This window comes from Chiloscyllium plagiosum, unplaced genomic scaffold, assembly GCF_037043375.1.
Source record: "Chiloscyllium plagiosum isolate Xiang-an unplaced genomic scaffold, Cpla_swu_hap1 HiC_scaffold_42, whole genome shotgun sequence".
NCBI classification, from domain to species: domain Eukaryota; kingdom Metazoa; phylum Chordata; class Chondrichthyes; order Orectolobiformes; family Hemiscylliidae; genus Chiloscyllium; species Chiloscyllium plagiosum.
In genome coordinates this window covers 33,562,123-33,571,749 of record NW_028270180.1, presented here as the reverse complement: position 1 = coordinate 33,571,749, position 9,627 = coordinate 33,562,123, and positions in this window count along the sequence as shown.

The following is a 9,627-nucleotide window of genomic DNA, read 5'->3' as shown; positions in this document are numbered from 1 at the left end:
GAAGATGAGGGGACTCCCCGTGAGGAGAGATTGAGCTGCCTGGGAGTGTACTTGCTGGAATTGAGAAGAATGAGAGGGAATCTTATGGTAACATATAAAATTATGAAAGAGAAAGATAAGATAGAGGCAGGCAAGTGGTTTCTCCTGGTGGGTGAGACGAGAACTTGGGGACATGGCCTCAAGAATAGAGGGAGTAGATTTAGGACAGAGATGAGGAGGAACTGCTTTTCCCAGAGAGTAGGGAATCTATGGAATTCTCTGCCCAAGGAAGCAGTAGAGGCAGCTTCGTTAAATGTAGGGCAACATGGTGGCTCAGTAATTAGCCTCACAGCACCAGGGACTTAGGAGTTTGCACATTCTCTCTGTGTCTGCTCCGGTTTCCTTCCACAATCCAAAGATGTCCAAGTTAGGTGAATTGGCCATGTTAAATTGCCCATAGTGTTCAGGGATGTGTAGGTTAGGTACATTACGCAGAGGTAAACGTAGAGTGATAGGGAATGGTTCTGGGTGGGTTACTCTTCGGAGGATTGGTGTGGACTTGTTAGGCCTGTTTCAACACTGTAGGTATTGTATTCTATTCTATTAGATTAGATTACATTACAGTGTGGAAACAGGCCCTTCGGCCCAACAAGTCCACACCGACCCGCCGAAGCGAAACCCACCCATACCCCTACATTTACCCCTTACCTAACACTACGGGCAATTTAGCATGGCCAATTCACCTGGCCCTGCACATCTTTGGACTGTGGGAGGAAACCGGAGCACCCGGAGGAAACCCACGCAGACACGGGGAGCATGTGCAAACTCCACACAGTCAGTCGCCTGAGGCGGGAATTGAACCTGGGTCTCTGGCGCTGTGAGGCAGCAGTGCTAACCACTGTGCCACCGTGCCGCCCACATTCTATACTCAAGACACAGTTGGATGGGGTTTTGCACAGTAGGGCAATTAAGGGTTATAGGGATAATGCAGGTAGGAGGAGCTGAGACGATGGATAAATCAACCATGATCTTAATGAATGACAGAGCAGGCTCAATGGCCTACCCCTGCTTCTATTACAGCGAAACTATACATATTGGAGTTTAAATGAATGAAAGGTCATCTTATTGAGACTGAAAGTTAAAAGATTTTGACAGAATACATACAGAGAGGATGTTTCCCATTCTGGGGCACGAGGTCAGAGATCTCCCATTTAAGACAGAGATGTGAACGAATTTAGTGGTTAGTGTTTGGAATTCTCTTCCTCAGAGGGCAGTGGAGGCTGAATCCTTGAAAATATTCAATGCCAAGTTAAGACAAATGTTTTATTGACACAAGGGGGTGCCCTGCTTAATAGGGTGAGGTATTGGATTCGGTAATGAGGAAGAGATGAACAGGCAGTTGGAGGAGTTTGAGAGATCCAACATGGATTTGAAACAGAGTAATCATTCTTCTCCAAAATTATTGAGTTTGTTTCGAAAAGGTTACAGACAAGGTTGATGATGAAGGAAATGGGATCGATGTTGTCTGCAGTTTTGAAACACATGACAAGGCAGCACATATAAGGTAAACCAACCTGAGGCTCATGGAATCAGAGAGTCAGTGTACAACCAGATAATAAGTTAACTTTTGGACAGAAAACTACCCTGCTGCAGCACTAAGATAGGCCAAATAAACTCAGTATTGAGAAAATTCAACATGGAAACCAGAGCAGGGTACCTGGAAGATACAGCTCACCATTTGCTACAACTGACCTCTAAGTTGCTTTGGACCAAATAGCATCGCAGGGCATCTTCCAGGGGCATACCACTTGTCCATGGACATTGGCATCTGGTATCCACCACCCCCTCAAAATGATCAGGATCGCTCTTCAATACACTGGCAGATTGGCATTGCAGGGAGCACCAGAACATACATGTAAAGGCTGATTCAGGGACACTTTGGGTTCTAGGACCCAACTCACAGACTCAACCAGGCTGCATCTCAGGCTGCTCACTTAGTTTCATAGCATTCTCTCATGAGGTATTAATGTATCACAAACTGAGATGCCAGTCTAATATCCACACCATGTGCCCTCTGCCTGTTAAGTGAACACTCTGCTCCTTTATTCAGCCAAGGTCCATGTCAAAAATTGGTTGGAGGCTGGTCCTCAATCATGAAGGAGTGAGGGGGCTGTCTGTCAAGGGGGTTCCAGATCTATCAGTCATGGGCACAATTCACACACAGTCCAGGAGCTCACCATGGTCACTCTCTGCTTTGGCCACCCACAGTCAGGGCATGTGTCCAACTGCAGTCCAGGGAGTGGGCAGTGGTCAGTCCTGTAGGGCCAGCAGCAACTGTAGTCAGGGGGAATTGTGTATCATCAGTCAGGAAGTTACAAACACAGCTGCAGGGGTCTGCTCCATCATGTCCAGGGGCTACTTACTCAGTGAAGTTGGTCAGAATCTGGAGTGAGTGAGTCCTCTGATCAGTGAGGAGAGTACAAGGTGGAGAGGGCCTGTAGGGGCAGTGGGGGTGGGGATTTCCAGAGCTTAGGGGAGCCAGGCCTGCAGTGGGCATGGGCATTTCCAGAGCTGAGGACAAGGACAGTGAATTTGGGGATTGGGAGGGGAGGTCTTAATAGTGGGTTATGCAGAACAGCATCAGACAGCATGGTTAGTGAAGGAAAAGGTATAGTTAGCAATGCCCAGCAGAGATGGAGAATAGAAGATTAGAGTGGGCATCATTAAGGTGTGAGATAAAAGGGAACATGCAGGTTTGTTATGGAGGTGGGGGATGTACCTGGTGAGTGGAGCCCAGGACGGATCGTATCCACTGTGAGCTGTGTCCTCTGACATCACTTGCCATTTTCTAGATGTGAAAACAAAACTGGAAAATGACCAGGTCAATGCCCAGGGTCAGTGAAGTCAATGGCTATTTGATAGGCAAAAGGATCCACATCTACTGGATAATTGGGGTAAATGCATGATGCAGCCACTTCCAAACTTCATAGTGGTGGAGGGTTGCTTTTCAGAATAGGAAACCTGTGACCAGTGGCGTGCCACAAGGATTGGTGCTGTGTCCATTACTTTTCGTCATTGATACAAATGATTTGGAATGTAAACACGGGAGGCATAGTTAGTAAGTTTGCAGATGACAGCAAAATTGGAGGTGTAGTGAACAGTGAAGAAGGTTACCTCAGAGTATAACAGGATCTTGTTTGGATGGGTTGAAGAATGGCAGATGGAGTTTAATTTAGATAAACATGGGGTTAGATAAATTTTGGAAAAGCAAATCAGAGCAGGACTTATACACTTCGTGGTAAGTTCCTCGGGAGTGTTGTTGAACAAAGAGACCTTGGAGTGCAGGTTCATAGTTCATTGAAAGTAGAGTCACAGGTAGACAGAGTAGTGAAAAGGTGTTCAGTATGCTTTCCTATATTGGTCACAGTATTGAGTATAGGAGTTGGGAGGTAATGTTGAAGCTGAATAGGGCATTGGTCAGGCTACTTTTGGAATATTGCGTGCAGTTCTGGTCTCCTTACTATCAGAAGGATGTTGTGAAACTTGAAAGGGTTCAGAAAATATTTACAAGGATGTTGCCAGGGTTGGAGGATTTGAGCTATAGGGAGAGGCTGAGCAGGCTGAGGCTGTTTTCCTTGGAGCATCGGAGGCTGAGGGGTGACCTTATAGAGGTTTATAAAATTATAAGGGGCATGGATAGGATAAATAGACAAGGTCATTTCCCTGGGGTAGGGAGTCCAGAACTAGAAGGAATGGGTTTAGAGTGAGAGGGAAACGATAAAAAGGGACCTAAGGGGCAACTTTTTCACACAAAGGGTGGTACATGTGTGGAATGAGCAGGCAGAGGAAGTGGTGGAACTAGTACAATTACAACATTTAAAAGGCATCTGGATGGGTATATGAATGGGAAGGGTTTAGAGGGATATGGGCCAAGTGCTGGCAAATGGGGATAGATTAGGTTAGGATACCGGGTCGGCATGAGTGGAGGAACTTAGGAGTCCAGTCCTTGAAAATTGAACTTGGGCATCTCAATTATGTTGAAGAATGTTCAATAATGTTACAGTGATGTTACAGTGAGATATGGAGATGTTACAGTGATGCTATAGTTAAGGGGCACAACTACATGTGCAACTATTACTTGTCCTGGTGAGAGCCGCATAACTTTACATCCTCATTTTTTGTGCAAGCGTAAGGATGGCCTGTGCTGAATACAATGAAATGTTGAGCACTTGATGTAGGTCTGGGTAGGAAGGGTGTTGAAGCAGAGCATATACCCAGCTCTCAAAGACAGTCGGTGGGGGGGGGGGGGGTCACTCAGCTAGCATTGCCTCCATCGCCAAATGGCTGAACAGGACTAGGAGCAGGAGTAGGCCATCTAGCCCTTCGAGCCTGCTCTGCCATTCAATAAGATCATGGCTGATCTTTCCATGTACTTAGATCAACTTACCCGCCCTCTCACCCTAGCCCTTAATTCCTTTACTGTTCAAAAATTATCTATCTTAGCTTTTAAAACATTTACTGAGGAAGCCACAACCATTCCACCTCTGGGTGAAGAAGTTCCTCCTCAATTCAGTCCTAAATCTGCTGCCTCTAATCTTGAGGCTATGCCCTCTTGTCCTAGTTTCACCTGCCAGTAGAAACATCTTCTCTGCTTCTATCTTATCTATTCCCTTCATTATTTTCTATGTTTCTGTAAGATCTCCTCAATCTTCTAAATTCCAATGAATATAATCCCAACTTACTCAGTCTTTCCTCATGAGCCAACCCACTCAACTCCAGAATCAACCTGGTGAACCTCCTTTGCACCCCCTCCAGTGCACACAGTACTCCAGGTGTGGCCTCACTTGCACGTTATACAGGTGCAACATAGCATCCTTGCTTTTAAACTTAATCACTTGAGCAATGAAGGACAAAACTCAATTTGCTTTCCTAATTACTTGTTGTACCTGCAGACCAACCTTCTGTGTTTCATGCACAAGGACACCCAGTCCCTCTGCATAGCAGCATGTTGCAATTTCTTACCATTCAAGTTGTAGTCTTTTTTTTTACTGTTATTCCTGTCAAAATGGATGACTTCATAGAACATAGAACTGTACAGCACAGTAGAGGCCCTTCAGCCCTCAATGTTGTGCCAGCCTTTTTATTCTACTCTAAGATCAGACTAATCTACATAGCCTTCATTGTACTAACTTCCATGTGCTTATTCAAGAGTCACTTAAATGTCTCTAATGTATCAAACTCTACTAGCACTGCTGGCAGTGCATTCCACACACCCACCATGCTCTGAATCAAGAATACACCACTGACATCTCCCCTAACTTGTCCACCAAATACTTTTAAATTATGCCCCCTAGTGTCCACCCTAGGAAAATGTCTCTGGCTGTCCATTCCATATAGGCCTTTCATTGTCTTGTACACCCGTATCAAGTTACCTCTCATCCTTCTTCACTGCAATGAGAAAAACCCTGGCTCCTTCAACCTTTCTTCATGTCCTCCCATCCAGGCAGCATCCTGGTAAATCTCCTCTGCATCTCTCTAAAGCTTCCACATCCTTCCAATGACGAGGCAACTAGAACTGAACACAATATTCCAAGTGTAGTCTAACCAGGACTCTATAGCGCTTCAGCATAACCTCACAGCTCTTAAACTCAATCCCCCCCTTCACATTTATTAACATTGTACTCCACCTGCCAGACCTTTGCCCACATACTTAAGCAAACCCTTTGCAAAGTTTCACAGTCATCTGCACACTTTACTCTACCACTCATCTTAGTGTCATCCATAAACATTGGCACACTACACATGGTCCCCAACTCCGAATCATATGTGTAAATGGTGAATAATTACAGTCCTAACACTGATCCCTGAGGCACACCACTCATCACTGATTACCAACCAGAATAACACTCATTTATTCTCAATCTTTGTTTCCTGTTGGCTAACCAATCCTCTATCCATGCTAATGCATTGCCGTAACACATTGTATCTTATCTTTTGCAGCAGTCTTTTATGTGACACCTTATCGAATGCCTTTTGAAAATCTAGATATACCACATCTATTGGGCTCCCCATTGTCCACCATATTCATAATATCTTAATAGAATTCCAGAAGATTAGTTAATGGACCTTCATGGACCCACGCTGCGTCAACCCAACGGGAACATTTCTATCGAGATGCCTTGCTATTTCTTCCTTGATAATAGACTCAAGCATCTTTCCCATTACAGAGGTTAAGCTAACTGGTCTATAATTTCCCATCTTTTGTAACCTCCCTTTTTAAACACTGGTGTCACTTTTGCTGTTTTCCAAACTGCTGGAACTGCCCCAGTGTCCAATAAATTTTGGAAAATTACCACAAGTGCTTTTGCTATTTCTCCCACCATCTCTTTTAGTATCCTGGGATGCATTCCATCAGGTCCAGGAAGCTCTTAGCTCCAATAGCTTTTCCAACACTGCCTACCTTCATATCTTTGTCAATTATTGGCAAGTTATTTGTGTTCTCCACTATGAAGATTGATACAAAGTATCTATTCAATACCTTGGCTATTTCCTCATATCCCATTATTAAATCTCTCTTTTCATCCTCTAAAGGACTAATGTTTAATTTAGCCATTCTTTTTTGTTTTATATATTTTTAGAAACTTTTGCTAACTGTCTTTATATTCTAGCTTTTTTTCCCTCATAATTTTGCATACTTTTGCTGAGCTGGAAGGTTTGTTTTCAGACGTTTCGTCACCATACTAGGTAACATCATCAGTGAGAGTCTGCGGTGAAACGCTGGTGGTATGTCCCGCCTCTCTGTTTATAGGTCTTCATTTCTTAAGGTGGGTGATGTCATTTCCGGTTTTTTTTTCAAGGGAAGGTAGATGGGAGACTCTCACTAAAGATGTTACCTAGTCATGGTGATGAAATATCTGAAAACAAACCTTCCATGAGCTACAAATCTTCTCAAAGATTGTTATCTTACTTTTCGTTATAGCTCTTTTTGTGGCTTTCTGTTGACCTTTAAAGCTTTCCCAATCTTCTAGTTTCTTAATGATCTTGGCCACTTTGTATGTCTTCTCTTTCAATTTGAGAGCCTTCCTTATTTCCTTAGACACCCATGGCAGATTGCCCTTTTCCTACAGTCCTTCCTTTTTACTGAAATATACTTTTACTGAGTACTTTGAAAAATTGCTTTAAAGTTCTCCATTGTTAATCAACTGTATCCACCATAAAGTATTTGTTTCCAGTTTACTGTAGCCAACTGTAGTGGGCGGCACGGTGGCACAGTGGTTAGCACTGCTGCCTCGCAGCGCCAGAGACCCGGGTTCAATTCCCGACTCAGGCGACTGACTGTGTGGAGTTTGCACGTTCTCCCCGTGTCTGTGTGGGTTTCCTCCGGGTGCTCCGGTTTCCTCCCACAGTCCAAAGATGTGCAGGTTAGGTGAATTGGCCATACTAAATTGCCCGTAGTGTTAGGTAAGGGGTAAATGTAGGGGTATGGGTGGGTTTCGCTTCGGCGGGTCGGTGTGGACTTGTTGGGCCGAAGGGCCTGTTTCCACACTGTAATCTAATCTAATCAACTCCTCCCTCATCCTATTGTAGACTCCTTTGTTTAAGCACAGGATCCTGATATTGGATTTTATCTTCAAAATCTCCATCTGTATTCTAAATTCGACCATACTGTGATTACTCCTTCCAAGAGGATCCCTAACTATGAGGCATTAATTATTCCTGTCTCATTACGCAGGACCAGATCTAGGATAGCTTGCCCCCTCATCGGTTCCATTACATACTGTTCAAGAAAATTATCGCGGATACATTCAATGAACTCCTCCTCGAGGTTACCCTGACAGGTGTGGTTCCACCAATCAACATGTAGATTAAAATCCCCCATGATAATTGCATTTTTACTGGCATTAGTTATTTGTTTAATAGCCCGCTCCAATGGATGATGGAGACACAGCCCTCACTATCAGCATGTCTCACTGTGTGGAGGAGTATGCTCAGCCCTCATCTGCAATAGATTCCCCCCAATGACTGTTCTGACATCAAAGAAATTCCTTTGCTCCTTTTATTCCCAATGTAAATTATTTTCCACTGAGAGTCCTGGGCCCTGACGGATGTTAGTCTCTGTGGCTGCCTTCCTAAGATGGTGAAGGCAGACACATGAGGATCAGGAGCAGCATCAGGCTCCTATGGGGGATCAGGAACACTTAACTCAGGGTAAGGACACTGCCATGCAACCCCCTCAGGATGACTGGGATCTGCAGGAGACTGCAATTTCGTGGGCGGCACGGTGGCACAGTGGTTAGCACTGCTGCCTCACAGCGCCAGAGTCCCGGGTTCAATTCCCGACTCAGGCGACTGACTGGGTGGAGTTTGCACATTCTCTCCGTGTCTGCGTGGGTTTCCTCCAGGTGCTCCGGTTTCCTCCCACAGTCCAAAGATGTGCACGTCAGGTGAATTGGCCATGCTAAATTGCCCGTAGGGGTAAATGTACGGGAATGGGTGGGTTACGCTTCGGCGGGTCGGTGTGGACTTGTTGGGCCGAAGGGCCTGTTTCCAAAACTGTAAGTAATCTAATCTTGTTGGGGATGAGCACAGCACAGTGTTGACACCAACTCTATATATCCCAAACATGGTGAAGGAACTGACCAGATACTGGACTGGGACCTGAGGGCTGCAGGAGGTCATTCTGTCCCAGTGACTATGATGGTCACTGTGGTACTGAATGTTTGTGCAACTAGCTCCTTTCAGGGAGTGACTGGTGACCTGAATGGGATCTCTTGGTCATGCTCCCACAGATGTGTCAAATCAATGACCAATGCCATTTGTGCAAGATCACTCTAATTCACTTTGTTTCCCCATGACAGGGTCAGTGCTGCACTCCAGATGGTAAGATTCTGAAACATAGTTGTCTTCCCCTGACACAGAGTGCCATTGACTACACACAGGTGGCACTGAGAGGGCTGTATCACAACACTGCAAAATTCATCATAGGAAGGTGTTCCATTCCTTAAATGTTCAGGTAATCTGTGATCACCACTCTCACTTATTCCACCCCGACCTTAAATTTACCTGGACCATCTCTGACACCTCCCTCCCCTTCCTGGACCTCTCCATCTCCATTAATGATGACCGACTTGACACTGACATTTTTTACAAACCCACCGACTCCCACAGCGACCTGGATTACACCTCTTCCCACCCTACCTCTTGCAAAAATGCCATCCCGTATTCCCAATTCCTCCGCCTCCGCCGTATCTGCTCCCAGGAGGACCAGTTCCACCACAGAACACACCAGATGGCCTCCTTGTTTAGAGACCGCAACTTCCCTTCCCACATGGTTAAAGATGCCCTCCAATGTATCTCGTCTACATTTCGCACCTCCGCCCTCAGACCCCACCCCTCCAACCATAACAAGGACAGAACGCCCCTGGTGCTCACCTTCCACCCTACCAACCTTCGCATAAACCAAATCATCCGCTGACATTTCCGCCACCTCCAAACAGACCCCACCACCAGGGATATATTTCCCTCCTCACCCCTTTCCGCCTTCCGCAAAGACCGTTCCTCCGTGACTACCTGGTCAGGTCCACGCACCCCTACAACCCACCCTCCCATCTTGGCACTTTCCGCTGCCACCCGCAGGAACTGTAAAAC